Source organism: Fukomys damarensis, unplaced genomic scaffold (genome assembly GCF_012274545.1).
Source record: "Fukomys damarensis isolate Sample0158 unplaced genomic scaffold, DMR_v1.0_HiC HiC_scaffold_1, whole genome shotgun sequence".
Lineage (NCBI taxonomy): Eukaryota > Metazoa > Chordata > Mammalia > Rodentia > Bathyergidae > Fukomys > Fukomys damarensis.
In genome coordinates this window covers 31,171,645-31,180,542 of record NW_022900913.1, presented here as the reverse complement: position 1 = coordinate 31,180,542, position 8,898 = coordinate 31,171,645, and the positions used below count along the sequence as shown (strand labels likewise).

Sequence of the window (8,898 nt, the reverse complement as noted above, 5' to 3'; positions counted from 1 at the left end):
GTGTCACACATTCTAGATCAAGCCACCTCTGTAAAATCCCATGTATGACTGCATGAGGATTTAGGGGAACATCTTGATTCATAACATTCTGTCCTTCATCCTCCAAAGACTCATGCATATCCCTTTATGCAAAAGGCATTTAGTCCATCTCTAAGAGTTGCAAAAGTCCTAACAGTTTTAGCATTGCTGAAAAGTCCAAGTCCAAAGTCTCCTCTGAGATTTCAGGCAAACCCTTACCTGCAAGCCCTTGTATAAATGAAAAGAGTGCTAAACACTTCCAACATTCAGTGGCACAAGATAGACATTTCTATTCCAAAAGTTACAGTGAGGTATAGCTGTAACGTAAAAAGAGCTGAAAGCCAGGACCATAACAAGCCTTTATTATGGGGAGGGTCTGTGGGTCTGTCTCCAAACAAAGGAGTGAAACCAACATGGCAGAACAGGGAGCTTCGTTTTTAGGAAAGGGGTGAGGTAAGCCTGAGCTGGGGTGGCATTGAGTGAGGTAGTATTAAGGTATTGGAGGAGCCTGTGGTGTCACTAGGAGGGGCTTGTGACATCACTAGTTTCTAGGAGATAGCAAGTATCAGGTTACCTTTCTTGGTAGTAAGAGGGGAATATTGGCAAGAAGAAGACTGTCCTTTGGTGGGAGAAGACATATTTTAACATGGCATTATGGGAAGGAGGCTGCCGTTCCATGTGGCAGCCATCTTAAGGTGCAGAGCAATAGGGGAAGGAGGAGGCTGCTATTTGATGTAGCAGTCATTTTAAGGTAAGGAAAATCTAACAATAGCAAGGAATGGGACAAAGCAAGTCCAAAATCCAGCAAGGCAAGCATTAAATCTCACAGTTCTATCTTTAGCATCCCTGGTAATCTGTTGCAAGTTGTAAACTACAAAGAACTTGGGTTGCTCCACCTCTATGGCTCTGCAGATGGTTGTAGTTCTCACAGCATTTCTCATGGGCTGTTTTCTGATGCATCCTTACAATTTTCCTCAGATGATCCATGATCCTGGGTTTTTCAAACTTCTGGGATCTCCACTGTACCTTTGGCTCCACACTCACAACTTCACACACTGCTCTTCCAGGGGCGCACTGCCTGCCTTCCCAGTCCTTCTTCTGAAATCTGGGTGGAAGCCTTCCTCACCCCACAACTCTAGTATGTGCCTATAATCAGTGCTATTTGGGTCACTCCAAGGTCTACTGCCAGCTGGAACTATATTCAGGTTTTTCTTTCTTTCTTTCCTTCTTTCTTTCTTTCTCTTTTTCTATTTATTTATTTATTTATTTATTTATTTATTTATTTATTTATTTATTTATTTATTTGTTGGCTGTAGGAGTCCAGTACTTATAAACCAAAATCCCAAGGAACAACTTTCCTAGGCTACTACCATGCTGAAACATTGTACTCTGGGACTCTCTTCTAAAAGCAAATTCACTTTTGCAATTTTGAGGCTGCAAAGGGTGGAGTCCTTCAGGCCATCTTTTCTAATGTTCTATTCCAGCTCAGCAATCAAGATCTCTGCTCTATTTTGCAGTCCACAGTTCTACTGGAGCTTCCTTTATGGCCGAACTCAAAACTTGTTAAATCACTCTGCTGGGCTCCTTGCTCTTGATTCTCAAGATAAATCTGGCTAAAAGCCCCCAAAAGCAGCCCTGCCACTGCCTCAACATTAGACTGCCTTGAAACTCCTTATGCAAGATTAATCAGTCTACCACATTTAATCTCAATCTCAAGCAATGTTTCTGGACAGGATAAAAATGTAGACAAACTTTCTGCCAACCCATAACACTCCTCATCAAGAGTCCAACAGCCAATGCAGACTTTCTTCCCAGCAGAAACCTCTCAAGCCTGGTCCTTACCAGCATAATTTCTTTCAACATTTTGGTCTTTTGAGCTCTTACCAGAATCTCTCATTAAGTACAGCCTAAGGCATTCCAGCTTTACTTTTTTCAGCCAGCATCTCCAAACCTTTCCAAACTCTTCCCACAAACTAGCTCCCAAGGCTCATAAACTGCATGGTCAGGTACAGTCACAGCCATGACCCCACTTCCTGGTATCAAATTCTGTCTTCATTACTTTTTCTCATTGCTAAAACAAAATACTCAACATACGCACACTAAAGGAGGAAAGGTTCACTTACCTCACAGTTTGTAGAGGTTTTAGTCTGTAATTGGCTGGCTCCTAGGCAAGGTAGCATGGCAGAGAAGCATCAAAAAGGAGAAACAGCCCATGGCAGGCAGAAGGTAGCAAATCTACCACAGCTTTCTCTATCTGTTATATCTTATCCAGGCTACTTACTGCAGGTAGCACTCACCTTTATGCTTGGTGCCCATGGTCCTAGCATTGCACCATGAATCAATCCCATTGTCCCACATTCTGGATCCAGCCACCTCTAAAAAAAAAAGCCCCACCTATGACTCCCTGAGACTTTGGATGGACATCTAGACACGAGTCATAACACTTACCTACAGAGCAATTTAGTGTTTCTGGCACCTTTTTCAACGGTCAGAGCATTAGGCATACACATGTATTTCACTGTGACGTATTTCATACCTCAAAACAACACCCTAACAATCATACAATCAGATTATGGGAAAGACTGGTGCTCTATGTAAAAGTGAAGTTTCAACATAGTAATCAGTTGTCATTTATAAAATATTTTTAATATTTTGCCAAAACTATGGTATAATTTTTGAGCTACTTATATAAATTAAAAGAATAATAATCACCATTCTCATTAATAACTCCCATATCTTGATAGGCTCTATATTATTGTGTATTGTGTGTGTTTAACTTGCAAAACACTGATGAAGTAATGCCTGAAACAACTTGTATGTTTAAACTAGCTTTCAGGTGAAAGAAAAAAATAACAGAAGTAGAGACAGAAAGTTTGTTCAAAATGTAGTAGGAAAAAATTATTTCAATGGGAAGGTTAGGGCGACAATGTTTTTTCTTCTGTCTGCCAGCCATAATTTAAACTGATTTTACTTTCATTATGTATCTTATGAAATATTGGCGCATTTCAGTCACATTTGAGTACGTGCCTTAAACATACATTCGTGTGACAGAAATTCCACTATGGATCTCCTCAAAAGCTTGTTGCTGAGAAGACAAAACTTAAAGATTTTAAAACTCATTCTCTGACAGGACAAAATTTAACCCTTTTTCCTAGGTGCCTTGAGAGGAATGTTGGCCCCCGGCCTGATGATAGGAGCAGGGGACATGGGGGTGGTATCTACACAAGCACTAGCCCGTAGACTTTGCCGTCTGGTGGCTCAAAACAACTTGACAGAAAAGAACACTGAACAGATGTGACTGTGCACTATGAGAAGGGCTTGAAGAGCATAAACCTAGGTATAAGCAAAAAGAACAGCAAGGGAGAGGGAGATGCGAGGCAAATATACTGAGTTGTCAATCAAAACTTCCTTCACAAAGAGACTTTTAAAGGCAATGTTATTTCTGGAAGGATAAGAAACCACAGTTCCCCCAATGCGGAGCAGTAACAGGTATAAAAGTTCCCAAGGAGAGAAACAGCAGTGACACAGTGAAAAAGCGGTGAAGTGCGGTGCAGGGAAGCCTGGAACAAAGGTGCAGATTGAACAATGTTCAAACATGCAGGGTCTTCCAGACCACATAAAGATTTTGAAAACGCTACAATAAGAACGATAGCAAGTGCAATATACTCTTTGAGAAATCTCTCCAACTGCTATTGAAAAATAGACAAAGAGAGCAAAGAAGAAATAAGAAAAATGTTAGGGCTGCTGTTGTAGAAGTCTACACAAAGAGAGGAGGAGTAAAGAGGAGCAACAGAAAAAGGTGAACACAGATTGTGAGAGCGTTGGTCAGATTTATTTTGGGATTATAGGCAGGGGAGGGAAAATAGAGACATTTGAAAACTGATCAGTAAAGTTCAAGGAAATGAGAACAATGGTGTAATGTGCTCTGCCTTGATAGTAGTTTTGGTAACATAAACATATGCATCAGTCTAATCAAGAAGTACACTTTTAACAGGGCATGGCGCTGCACACCTGTAATCTCAGCACTTGGGAGGCTGAGGCAGGAGAATTGCTATGAGTTCGAGACCAGCCTGGGCTACATAGTGAGTTCCAGGTCGGTCTCAACTACATAGTGAGACCCTGTCTCAAAAAAAAAAAAGTACACTTTGAAGATTTGAGCACTTTTATGTGAAAATAAATACTGAATACTCATTGATAATAGGGGAAGTATATAAACCTGCACAACTTGAAATATTTAAAAAATGAATTAATTAAAGGAAAGATGTGATAGACATGATCAAATAAGTAAAATAAATATTAAAGATACAGATAAAACAGTTGGTGATAATGATACCATTCTGGAGGTGAATTAGAAATATGTATCAAAAGCATTAAAATGCAAGTTGTTTGGACCTAGATATTCTGCTTCTAGAAAGTATGCCCTGCTGTGCAGTAAATACAGATATTGGTCCATGCAAAATTTATTACATAACAAGGACAGGTCAAAGTAATTATGAAGATCAGTAAGTTAGGACATAGATTAAAGTATAGTATAGTATATGTATAAGATTAAATTCTATTATCAATGTAATTTGACAAGAGAATTTAAGTAACCATAAAAATTCATAACATTTCTAACTTTAAAAACTACATTTGCACTATATATCTAATACCTTGTAAGCATAGTTTATAACAGTATTTGAAATTTTATTTTGTCAAAATATTAACAACTTCAAATGGCTTCTTTTCAGTTATGTTTTCTGTATTTTCTAATATTTCTACAAGAATGAATATATGGCTACTTCTTTAAATTTAAAAAAAATGTAATTTTGACATAATTTTATCATGAGTTATTTACAATTAATTTAGACACCATCCTGTGCAGTATTTATATATAATAGCAATAGTAGTATGAAAATGCAAAGTTAGATTAGAGATTTTATAATGTCATCAAAATATTAAGTTGGGACTTTCTTAACATTTTGCTGTATCTACCTTCTAATTTTATGTGGTATGTAGAAGAAAATAGTCTTCCTGAGGATTCAGAAAATAGCCAAGGGGAACCGCTGCCAGAAAAAGAAGCCAAAATTGTTGTTGGCTGACATTTAAGATCGCAAAAGCTAAGACAGGAAAATCATAATTTGCGTAAGAAAAACCTTGGTGTGTCTGAAGAAAACTGTTCTTTGTTTTGCTAAGTTGGTGGAGGTTATGGTGTTTTTACTTTATTCTGTTTTGGTTTGGTTTCTTTGGTTAAGGCAATAGAATGCCTACGACCCACTGACCTTATATCATTAAGTTAACCTTTTACTAGAATGTGGTGATTCTTTACCTATGGTTCACATACTCCTCTGTGCCTCAGGCCTACTGAAATATTTAGAGATCTCTATTAGAAACTTCAAATACCTTTCCTGATAGTCCTTACTTTAGTGATGAAAATGAAATTTAAATGAGTTCTTATATAGTTAAGCCAAAAGAAACTCTAAAATGTTACATAATCTATCAGACTTGATAATTCTTGCATAAGTGCAACAAAAATCGATGCTTAGTTCTGTGCTTACTGTTTTAATAGATAAATTTAATAGTATCAAAATAAATAAATCTTCTAAAGAATATTTGATTTGCTTGGTAATGCATTTGATAACAAAAATAAATTCTTAAAGATTTATCTATTTTTGAAAAATAATATCTAAAACTAAACGTCAAATGATTAGGTGAAAAGTTGTTTCTTTTCATTATAAGTATTAATTGTATACAATCTGAACTAATGATTTATACCTAAGATACTGAGGATATACCTAGGATATCAAGAACAGATGATTGAATTGCCTTGCAAGCCCAAGGACCGGAGTTCAATCCCCAGTAGAAAAAAAAAAATGAATAGATGATTGAAATCCCATTATAAATCAACATGAACATTCATTTGCCAAAAAAATTAAAGCTTGTGCCATTTTAATATCAGACCTGTGGCCGGGGACTGAGCTCAGTGGTTCCAGCGCCTGCCACTCAGGCACAAGTACCTGAGTTCGATCCCTGGTACCAAAAAAGAAAAAAAATCAGACCTGACCAGTTGTGTATAGGAAAACTACAGTATTTCTTACTGATCATATCATAATTAGGACTATTGATTTCATTCTTGTGTCACATTTTAAGAGTTGGCTTTACAAAGGACCACCAAGATAATGAAAGATTTGTTTTCGAAGCTGAACATTGTGAACAGAAGAAACAAAAATGCAATAAACGTCTTCAAATATAGAAGAGCTACCATTGATAAAGAAAATTAACTTTATCCACTGAGGCATCAAAAGGCAAAATAAAGACTAAAAGGAATACCTATTGTCTGTAGATTCTTGATCCTGAAGGCTAGGTCCAAGTCTTAGTCTTCTATTTCCAGCAGTCACCCTGATGTGTGAATTATTCCAACAGCATGTGCAAATATTTGTTTGAATACATAAATGAATTAAGAAAGCTTCCTATGGATAAAGCAATATTTTTAATAATTAAAACTGCAAAATGGAAATGGTAGCAAAGTCACTAGAATGATTTAGATAAAAATCTACCTTACCATCAGAAGCATCAGAGAAGAACACTGCTTCCTTAGAGACCCAATGTGATTTTGCACCTTTACACCCCTACAGCATCCTCTCTCTACAAGCACCCTTTTCCCATTATTATTTAATTTTTTTTCCATCTTTAAAAAATGCTTTTACTGTTGGATGCCTCCCCTTCATTTCTTAGCAATGTTCTATAATTATTTTCTCTCCTTCAAATCTCCATTACTTTTCAACTCAAAGCAAATGGTTTCTCTCCTCAATACTTCATTGAAACTATCCTCATCATTGTAGCTAACAAATTCTGTATTTAAAATATATGGAAATTATCACTGCAACATTGGGCATTCCTATTGGGTTCCTTTGAAACACTCTCTCTTTTTGGCACCCATGACATCATGCTCTGTTCATTCAATGTTTAGCACTTCCCCTATCCCTAAACTCTTCATTCTCCTGTTAAGCCATTCCTTTCCCTCATCTTTTCAGCAATGTTAGAATTTGCCTAACTCTGTTATGTACAGAGCTTGCTTTATTTCTCATTCTGCTATTCATGATTCATCCAATCACATACTCAAACTGGCACATATATACTAAAAGTTTACAGAGTAATTATATTTTACATCAGGTCAGGTTACTAAGTTGTAAACTCATATATGTATTTGCTTATCGAACATACACACTTGAATGACCCATAGGAATCCAAATCCAACAGTTTCAAAATTAGTACTTTATTCTTATCCCACTCGAATCCTGACTCTATTTTCAGTGGATGCTACAACCAGGTGCTTTTCCAAGCTGCAGAACTGGTTATCATTCCTTACTTACCCTTGGTGAAACTACTAATGCTGAGTGTCTGGTAGTATCTATTCTGTCTTTCCAGATCATCCAACACAATTAGCCCTTATAATGAATATTCTTGTATCTCATATATCCTTTAAAAATCTTTAGCAAATCTCTAGTTCAGACTGTCATAATCTTTTTCATAGCTGGCTGCAGTAATTTCTGTCTTATTTTCCCATTTTAAAACAAGCAGATAATTTTCTACAACAAGCAAACTAATTTTTCTAAAATATAAGATTGTTCATATATTCAATTCCATTAAACCCTTTAATGACTAATTTCTTTCCTTTTTTGTGGTACTGGAAATTGAACCCAGTGCTTTTGCTCTGAGCTACATCCCCATACATTTTCAATTAATTAAGTTCATTGGTACATTTTAGATATACAGAATGATTATTACATTTATCATAGGAAATTTGTACTGTGCATGACAAATCTTGATTCTTATTTTTTCTCATTCCCCTCCCCTCCCTGTAATCCTTCTTCTCCTTATTTACAAAAATTTGTTCACATTTTTCCTTCTTTTCTTATTTTTCTTTTCCAATCCTTCCTTTCTACCTACCTTCCCCTTTCCTAGTTCCCCTTCTATTTGAATATTTTCTTCCTATTTCACAAAATCTATTATAACATTTTTGTCTTTATTTACACATTTGGTTTCTCATACCAAAGAAACAATGCAATATTTACACATGTGTGTCTGATTTATTTCAGGAAAAGAAAGATGGGAATGGAATTAATATGAGAAAAATAAAAAATGGAAACAAAATCTTTGTAGATAGGAAGGGGTGGAGGGGTTGAAAGGAAGGCAGGGAAATGGGGAAAAAGTAACAACCAAAATGGATTATGTAAAGGTGCAAATTTCCAATGATGCCTGCCATTACATTGTATATCTTAAATGTACCAATAAAATTAATTAATTAAGTTAAAAATAAAAAAGAATATGGCCTTAAAATCCATTTACCAGGCAGGGGATTTAGCTCAACGGTTCTGTGGCCTGCCTCAGAAGCACAAGGTTCTCAGTTCAATCCCTGGTACAAAAAAAAAAAAAAAAAAAAACAATTTACCTAGAAAGGTCTCAAGTTTATCCTTCTTTGTGGCTGAGTAGTACTCCATTGTATTAAAAAATTTTTATCCATTCATCAGTTGATGGGTATTTGGGCTACTTCCAAGATTTAGCTGTGATGAACAAAAATGTGCATATTTTGCTGTGGTATGGCACTTTTAATTCTTTTGGGAAGATATCAAGAAGAGAAATAGCTGTGCCAAATGGAACCTTTAATGTTAGTATTTTGAGAAGTCTAAACACTGATTTCCACAGGGCCTGCAACAGTCTACACTCCTACCAACAATGGAGAATGGATCTTTTCTTCCCACATCCCTACCAGCAATTGCTATTGGTTGATTTGTTTTCCATTAAGTTTATTGGCACATGTTAGGTACACAATATGATGACATTCATCATTGGGAATTTGTACTTTTACTTGATGTATCTTGACTATTATTTTCTTCCCAT

The 8,898-nt window shown here is 36.2% G+C and overlaps 1 long non-coding RNA gene across 2 annotated transcripts in view; it reads left to right on the top strand.

The window, feature by feature from the left end:
- The first annotated feature begins 682 nt into the window (after window positions 1–682).
- Window positions 683–8,898, top strand: part of LOC104850709 — a 49,259-nt gene continuing 41,043 nt past the window's right edge. For both annotated transcript variants that reach the window (XR_777045.1, XR_777046.1), the window contains exon 1: window positions 683–769. This is a non-coding gene — a long non-coding RNA (uncharacterized LOC104850709). The remainder of the gene's footprint in view (window positions 770–8,898) is intronic.